We start from the raw sequence: 8,986 nt of genomic DNA, 5'->3' as shown, positions 1-8,986 counted from the left end.
TTAAGGATTTAACACACTTAGATGGGGTCCGGCAGTGCTGGCAGCTTCTCACCCACATCCAGCAAGAGGGTGTCCTGCCGTACGTGCTATTTCCTCTCCAGAAGGCCTGGAATCATCATCTAGTAGAAAACATCATACTTGCAGACTGTTTTTTTTTTTTTTTTTTTTCCTTTGAGACAGAGTCTCGCTCTGTCACCCAGGCTGGAGGGCAGTGGTGCGATCGTGACGCACTGCAACCTCCACCTCCAGGGTTCAAGTGATTCTCCTGTCTCAGCCCCCTGAGTAGCTGGGATTACAGGCACATGCCACCACGCCTGGCTAATTTTTGTATTTTTAGTAGAGATGGGGTCTCACCATGGTGGCCAGGCTGGTCTCAACTCCTGACCTCAAGTGATCTGCCTGCCTTGGCCTCCCAAAATGCTGGGATTACAGGCATGAGCCACTGTGCCCGGCCACAGACATTCTTTCATCTCTCTTTCTCTTTTTTTCCCCATTTTCCAGTCACTTGGTACCAATTTGTTCTTCCTCAGAATTTTTTCCTTTTGGCCTGTTTTCTGAGTTATATTTTCTCCAGAGTACCTTCATCATCTCTAGTAAACTAAAGGTAGAGAGACATGTTTTAAGCTCCATCATTTTATTTTATAGATATTTAGGAGCTACTTGTCCTTGGTAGTCAACTTCATCTGTCAGCCTCAGTGGACCCAACTGGAAAATGAGAATATTACTTATCTCTGAGGATGTTGTGAAGATTAAAGGCACTCACTTGGTCTCTTTAGGTATAAAAATAACCTCACCCTCAAGTAGGTGATAAAAGAAGCAATGAGAACGGATGAGATCTCAGACATAGAATAGGTAGGAGGAGAAGTTGTGCAAGGATTGGACTTCAGAGAATGTTTGCTTTTATTGGATAGGAGAAAAAGTCCAGGCAGGTTAGAGCAATTTCAGAGTCAGGAAGGTAACTAATTATGGAGTGTTGGGAAGACACAGGTAGACTGGTATTTGGATATCTGTAGGAATAATAGTGCAGACCATTACAACTAAAATGACAAACCCTGGGCAACCCAGTATGTATAGTAATAAGAAACTCAGCACGTCAGGTAATTTTGCTAAATCTTAGGAATGGTGTGTGATGCAGTGTTGGTTGTTACCTAAATCCTGTCTTCCTTTCTTCCAGTACACATGGCTGCCTAGCTAGAGACTATGTTTCTCAGTCTCTCTTACAGCTGGGTGTGTCCATGTGATGAAGTCTTGAATATAAAGGGAAGTTATTTGTGCAACCATTGCCTCATTTACTGAAAAAGAAATTGTTCACTATAAACCTCCTCTGTTTATTATTCCTGTGGGGTGGAAACATATTTGGAGGTAACCCCACTTTAACCAAGCAGATGAGGATAACGATGATGTAGCAACATCAGCTTGGCTGGAGTCTGGGCTGATGAGAGGTATTGTGATCAGAATTTTCCCATCAGCTGAGATTGGGAGCACTGTTTTGTCAGAGGGACCTAAACTTCTATCTTATTGTTAGAAAAAAACCTCTTACATTTGCTCTGTCTTTACACTAATGAGTACAGTGGGATTTTAGATATTATCTGTTGGGAGAGTCAGTAGTTTCTAGGTAGCTCCTGAAAATGGGAGGCACAGGTACTGAGCTCTTGCTCTTCCTAAAGATCCTCTGCTCTGGTTTTCAGGCTTCATTATACTCCCAACTTCTCATGTGAGTCAGCATCATGTCACGATGCTGAGGTTCCCATGGGGCAGCTCCATGGCAAAAGTGTTTCAGTGGCAGAGTGGATGCCCCTCCTCAGGGGCACATATTTCTGTGCCAATTGTTAGTGGTAAAGAGGGTTGCCAGAGTCAGGTGTCCCATGGGATGTACATTGCTTTCCAGGGAGCATCACAGCTGATGTTGTGAAAATAAAGCTAGGTAATTGTTTACTGCCTGTGGTAGGCAGAATAGTGGCTCCCCAAAGATGTCCATATCCTAATCCAAGAGCCTGCATGTTAGATTACATGGCTGCTATGGTCTGAATGCTGGTGTCTCTTCAAAATTCATATGCTGAAACCTAACTTCCAAGGTGTTGGTATTGAGGGTGGGGGACATTAGACAGATGATTAGGTCATAAGAACTCCACCTTCATGAATGGGACTAATACCCTTATAAAAGAGGCTTGAAAGGGGCTGTGTACCCCTTCCATCATGTGAGATCATATGAGGTCACATAGAAAGTGCCGTCTATGAGAAACCAGCCCTCACCAGACACTGAAGCTGCTGGGGCTTTGACCTTGGACTTCCCAGCCTCCAGAACTATGAACAATAAATTTCTTATTGTTTATAAATTACGGATCTAAGGTATCTTGTAATAGCAGCCTGAAATGGACTAAGACAATGGCAAAGGGGAGTTAGAATTTCAGTTGGAATGAATGTTGCTAACCAGCTGACCTCAGATGGAAAGCTTATCCTGTGTTATTCTAGGTGGGCTACTGTCATCACATACATTCTTAAAAGTGCAGGTGGGGGTTGGAAGAGAGAACTAGAGAAATGGCAGCATGGGAAGAACTTGGCCTGACATTCCTGACTTTGAAGATGGAGACGGGAGATCATGAACCAAAGAAAGTGTGGGTGTCTTCTAGGAACTGGAAAAGGCAAGGAAACAAATTCTCCTCTGCAGCCTCTAAAAGGAACACAGCCTTACTGGCACATTGATTTTAACCCAGTGAATCTCATTTTGAACTTCTGCCTTCCGGAAATGTAGCATAATAAATCTGTGTTGTTTTAAGACACTACATTTGTGGTAATTTGTTATAGCAGCAATAGAGAATGAATACACTGCCTTAATAATTAGCAGAGGTAATTATCAACGTTCAAAGACTTAGTTCTCAGACCCAAATCTCGTTAGGGATAGATAATTTTCCAACAATAGGTTCTGGGAACAAATCAGAACATGACCACAAGAACAAACAGGTAGTGATAGCTAGAAATCCAAAGCGATAGAATTACAGCTCTGATCATGTTGTTACAATTAAAGATGTTTCCCTGACCCCAACTTTTTCCTTTTTATCCTTCCTGTCTAGTCTTTCTCTATTTTAAAAATAAATCACAAACCCTCCATAAAATGGTATGACCTTTGTGTATACCCATTTATAAAAGCATCGTGGGGGTGAGAATTACTAAAATATTAAGGCAAAGAAAAATCAGAATGTTTTTAGGTTAATACACTGAGTAAAATTAGAATCCGTTGATTACTATAAGGACATGAAAAATAAAGAAATTTTAATGTGGTAGCTTAACCTTCAAACACAACCATTTAAGCATATTTATGTCACTTAAAATTATACACGGTAAAGCATGCAAAACTATAAAACTACTAATTTAAATATCTAATTTGAATCCACACCATAGGGTATAGTTTATTCCTAATTTAGGAGTGTACATCCTAAGTATATAAATACGATGTCTGTTAATCTTAAGTGCTGAAATAGATGTTTGAGTCAAAGGACAGCTTCCATTAGCCAAGGTTGTTATTATAGTTTTAAACCTTAGGCTTTTCAGAGAAGCACAAGAAACGAAATAGCAGCACTTGGTTTCCCAAGTTCCAGACCTTGTAGCAACTAGAAATTAACTGAGTTTGTTATATTTGGAGAACCAATTGAGAAAAGAAAAAAGGTGAAGTTCACAGTTTCATTCAGAGAAGTGTGTTCAAGAATAATACTAGTAAAAAACCAACATCTTATCACCAAAATGTGTAGCAGCTTAAAAGAGAAAGCTGTTTTTATTGCATAAAATGAAGCATAATAGATTTAAGCATTTTCTTATAGAATACTCCATAACTAAAGAAAAATAGAGTGCAATGCACTGTGTTTAATGATAGAGGGACAGCTTTTGACTCATCTGGATTTGGAGACTATACATCTTAGTACACATTTCAGAGAAAACAACAGAGAGATAAATGACAAGTGCAAATTTTGATAACAGATAAAACATAGGGAATTAGAAGACACAATGGCTGATGTCAAAAGGTGCCAAGGAAATTACCTACGACATTTAAAAATATGTTGTTTTTTATAGACATAGAAAAAGTCAAAGCAAGAAAACCAGAAATGTTACGGTATCAGTTCTGTAATTGTTTTATATAAAAGCCTGTTTTTGAAACATTGACAGATTTCTCACGCTTTTTATGATAGTTATTGAGTTGAATCTCTTCATGCATCTCTAGGACTAGATAAACTTTTTCAGGTCACTGAGGTAATGATTTTCCTGAAGGGAAAGCCCAGAAAAATCTGGGTTCCCAGGGGTTTCTCACTCCCATTTTAGTTTACCCTTAGTCTTCAGCAATTGTCACAATTACAATTTAATTGTTCGTGTAGGTTATGGCTTCAGCAACTTCTGCTCTAGTTACGCAGATCCTGTAGATACTGGTTGCTGTACATTTCTGGATATACCTCTCTCCAGATTTTGGGGTGGCAGTTTGTCTTTGCAACTTCATTTACCCGATAGATTTAAGAAACATTTTTGATTTTTCATTTTGTCCAGGTTTTCCTTGTGAGGGTGGGAGCAACAACTTTAGGCTCCTCAGGTGTCAGAGTTGAAACCATAAGACTCAACTTTGAATTCTTTTTTAAAAGTTTTATTTTATTTTTAATTGATATACAATAATTGTACATATTCATGGTATATAATATGACATCTTGATACATGTATACAATGTATAATGATGAGATTAAGATAATTAGCATATCCATCACCTCATGTATTTATCATTTCTTCTTAGTGAGAACATTCAACACCCTCTCTTTTAGCTATAGTCATGTACTACATAACATTTTAATCAATGACTACACCACATGCATGATGGTTGTCCCATACTATATTGTTACTGTGCTTTTTCTATGTTTTCATATGTTTAGATACACAAATATTTACCAGGCATTATAATTACCTAAAGTAGTCAGTACAGTAACATGCTGTACATGTTTGTAGGCTAGGAGCAACAGGCTATACCATCTAGCCTAGGTGTGTAATAGGTATACCATCCAGATTTGTGTAAGTACACTCTATGATATTGGCACAAGGACAAAATTGCCTATGCTGCATTTCTCAGAATGTATCCTCATCTTTAAGAGATGCATGACTGTATTTTGAAACATCCCATATGTTCTTGTGAACTATAGTCACCTTGCTTGCCATGGAATACTAGAACTTATTCCTCCTATCTAACCATAACTTTGTAACTGTTGACCAACCTATCTCCATTTCTCCCTCCGCACAACCCTTCCTAGACTTTAGTAACTAGTATTCAACTCTCCACTTCCATGAGATCAATTTCATTACATTCTACATGAGTGAGATAATGCAGTATTTGTCTTTCTGTGTCTGACTTATTTCACTTAACATAATGATAGACACTGAATATTGAATGATAGTGTATTTCATATACAATAATGAATTGAGTTTACTAATGTTTTGTTTGGGATTTTTGAATCTATGCACATGAATGAGATTGGTTTATAATTTTCCTTTCTCATATTGCCCTTGATTTTGGTATGGAGATTTTATAAAATAACATAAAATTTATTGTCCTCTCTTTCTTGTATTTCCTATACTCTGGAAGAATTTGTGTAAGACTGAAATTAGTTGTGCCCTAAAACGTTTGTCGAAATTGCCTGTAAAATTATCTGGACCCATTGTTTCCTTTGTGGGAAGATTTAAAACTCTACTGCAGTAGTTTTTATGGTTACAATACCACTTGGGTTGTTAACACCTTGAGTATGTTTTGGTAAGTTATTGTTTTCTAGAAATTTCTTCACTTAGTCTTCAAATTTATGGCACAAATTATTCATTACATGGTCCAATTGGTGTACTGATTTTTTTCTCTGGGGTCTTTCCCTTGTAGAGAGGATTGTAAATGGGCCAGAGAGAATTATCTTTAGGAAAATTCTCTGGTAACCCTATGTGTGATTAGGTCAGGGCTGTTTCTTAAGACATCTACTTCCTGCCACCCTCCAATTAGGGTTATCTGTTACTAATTCCAAGAGTCACATCAGCCTACCAATATCTTCTGTCATTCTGTAGCACATGTTGGGACTTGGCCTAGACTATGCCTGGGTCTATAGATTTAAAAAGGCTTTAATAATTTCATCATTTTGATATCTTAACATTTGATGAAGGTCTCTGCAACCAACTTGGCTAGATTCAGCATGCAGCACTCCAATTCAGAGGCTGCATTTAGACACAGCCTGTGAATCCAAAGTAACATGAGCAAAGTTCTAGTCACGCCACAGTTTGTGGCTGCCAAAATGTGGACACGGAAGCAGTTATTTTAAAACTTGATAAGCAACACAGCATTTTGCAGAACTATGGAATAAAAGGAATACTGAGAGTTGCCCGACTGGGAAAGCATTTGCAGGATTATTGACATCCTGATCGTTGAATGATATTTACCTGGTCACAAGATGTATAATTTAGGTATTTTTTTAACAGCATAATTTATATTTTAGGCAAGATAATTTTTTTCAAGCATGATTTATGTTCTAGGGACTTTTCTATGTTTGGCATTTTATTCTCATGAGATTTAGTAATCTTTTGTTTAAAATGAGAATATATTTAATTTTCATTTTAAGTATAAGTTTTACACAAATATAGATTGACCTATCTATCTATTTATCTATTCATCCATCTAGCAATCATATATTTAGATACCTAGATGCCTCAGTATAATATTCTTGTATTGCATTTTTTTGAGGGGGGTATAATTTATACACAAGTTAAATTGGGAAGTTGGAAACTTCTTCAGTGTTCATGTAATGTTTAATTTAAATTATTTCCAACCACAGCCCAAGTCTCATGCTGCTATGGACAATCTGTGTTTCTTGGTATATGTTCCAACATTTTATTTAACAAAATAGAAATAGAAGAACAAATATAAAAGCGCCAAATGTGAAGTATAGCTAGAAGGCTTTGACAGACATAACAGCAAAGCTACTTTATCTTTACAGCATTTGATTCAGGGACACTGTAACTCAAAAGTTTTCATCTTTGAGCATTTAATTCTGTAATTTAAAGAACAACTCAATACAACATAAAAAGGAGAAATGTCCAGTTCGGTCCTCATGTACATAAATCTGACAGTATAAAGTGACATCAGCTTTAGCAAATTCAGTCTTGATCTGATTCTGACTTTTTCCAAAGAACCTCCTCTTGACCCCTCCTACCAACTTCCTCATTTAGTCAGAATCAAGGATATTAACTCAACTTGGACAAATAATTATTGATGATTAAAAACATATACTACATTGATAAAATATGATGTTGAGATCTTGAGATCTTCAGGGCACACATTTATAAATGAAGTGAACCACATAAAAAAATAAAATTTCCATTCATTTAGCAGTTAAAATGGAGACACTAAACATTAGGGAAAAAGCTGTCTGATATAATAAAAAACATTCAAACTAAGTCATAGATTTTCTTCCCCTACTCTCGCCAACAATCTTAACCAGTTTAAAGGAACAGAACTGTGTCTATGTTGGTAAACTGGGATAAGCCAGTACATTTACATAAAATATATAAATATCTCATGATTCACCTTTGCTCATATCTATGTCACAACAAGAATATGGAATCACCTTACTCATTGCATTCATGTAGTTAAAAAAAAACTTTGGTAAATCAGACAAAAAAAACCAGTTTTTCAGTACACCCACCAAAAGCACAGCATAATTAAGCTCTTAAGGAGCTCACTAACCTTTTTAGGTCTCTGAGAGATCTTTGTTACTTAAATGAGAGGGAAGAAGGCTTTATGATATAGTCAGCTAAGTCCAAATGAGTGACCTATGACAAAGGGAAAACATCCAAGGACTGAATAAGCAGTTATAGTAGAGGAATTTTGAAAGCCATATTTTTCCTGAATTGAAGGACGAAAAAGCTTATCTTCCACTATCTTTACATAGGTCTCTTAGAAAACAAAAGGTAACTACTAATGGTTTATTGGAAAGTGTAATCTTAGGAAAGCAAGAGTGGGCAAAATGGAAGACAGGCGGGCAGGAAAAGAGCAAACCCAACATGGTCCATTGTGGAACGGCAACAAACAAAACAGATCTGGTTGTCAGGTCTCCAGAGAGGCTCTTCAGAGCGTTGCGTCCTGGAAGAGTCTTCTGCAGAGATATGAGTATTCATCTGCTAGTTCTTTTCCTTCTTCTGCATTTCATTGGCTTAAATCAAAGAAATTGACTCCAGGTAAATTATGGGTTGTGTTATCCCGCCCTTCTGGACAGCTGCTGGAAAAACGAGGCTCTCTCCTGTCAATTGGTGAAGTGCATGGAGATTTCTTTTGGCTTTAGCACTGCGGCAACAGCCTATGCCTTGCCAAAGCAGCTCCCAGCAGAAAGCAAGAGAAGCAGTAGAAGCCAGAGTTGGGGGATGGTGGCTTAAGGGAGAAGGCACATTGGGGATGGTACTCAAATTGATTCTGGTGCACCTGTGAAAAGAGTATATATGATTGTCTATGTGTGTTGTGCAAGTGAAGAATTCAAGGATATACATGGATATGATTCCCCAACAAGAGTCTATTAACTAGGGTTATAAGTAAATATAAAAGTGGAGGGCATATTGTCACTGTACAAGAGGCTGTTACAGTGCCTAAAAGAGAAATCCAAAGCATGCCAAAGCTGAGAATCCCTTAGATGTTTTAATGAGAGCAAAGGAGATTTAAGTGTGAGGAGTTTCTGGGTGGCATTAACTGTGCTGGCATAAACCTAGAAGGAGTGGAGTTGACAGACGGTGGTACTGAGATGAGGTATTTGAGCAAAGGTAATCGGGAGGGTAATGTGTGGCAGCAGCCTGAGGAAATAGAGCCAAAGGAAAATTCAAACAGGCATTGAGGCAGCCCCACATCCCAAGGTCTTGGTGGACAACGGTGCAGGACACATTCCCACTGAGGCTGTTTTCCACTCACTCCTGATGGTTGGTTTCTCAACATGGCATATATTCC

Source organism: Papio anubis, chromosome 5, assembly GCF_008728515.1.
Source record: "Papio anubis isolate 15944 chromosome 5, Panubis1.0, whole genome shotgun sequence".
Taxonomy (NCBI): domain Eukaryota; kingdom Metazoa; phylum Chordata; class Mammalia; order Primates; family Cercopithecidae; genus Papio; species Papio anubis.
The sequence above is the reverse complement of the archived record's forward strand: the minus strand, read 5'-3'. Positions refer to the sequence as shown.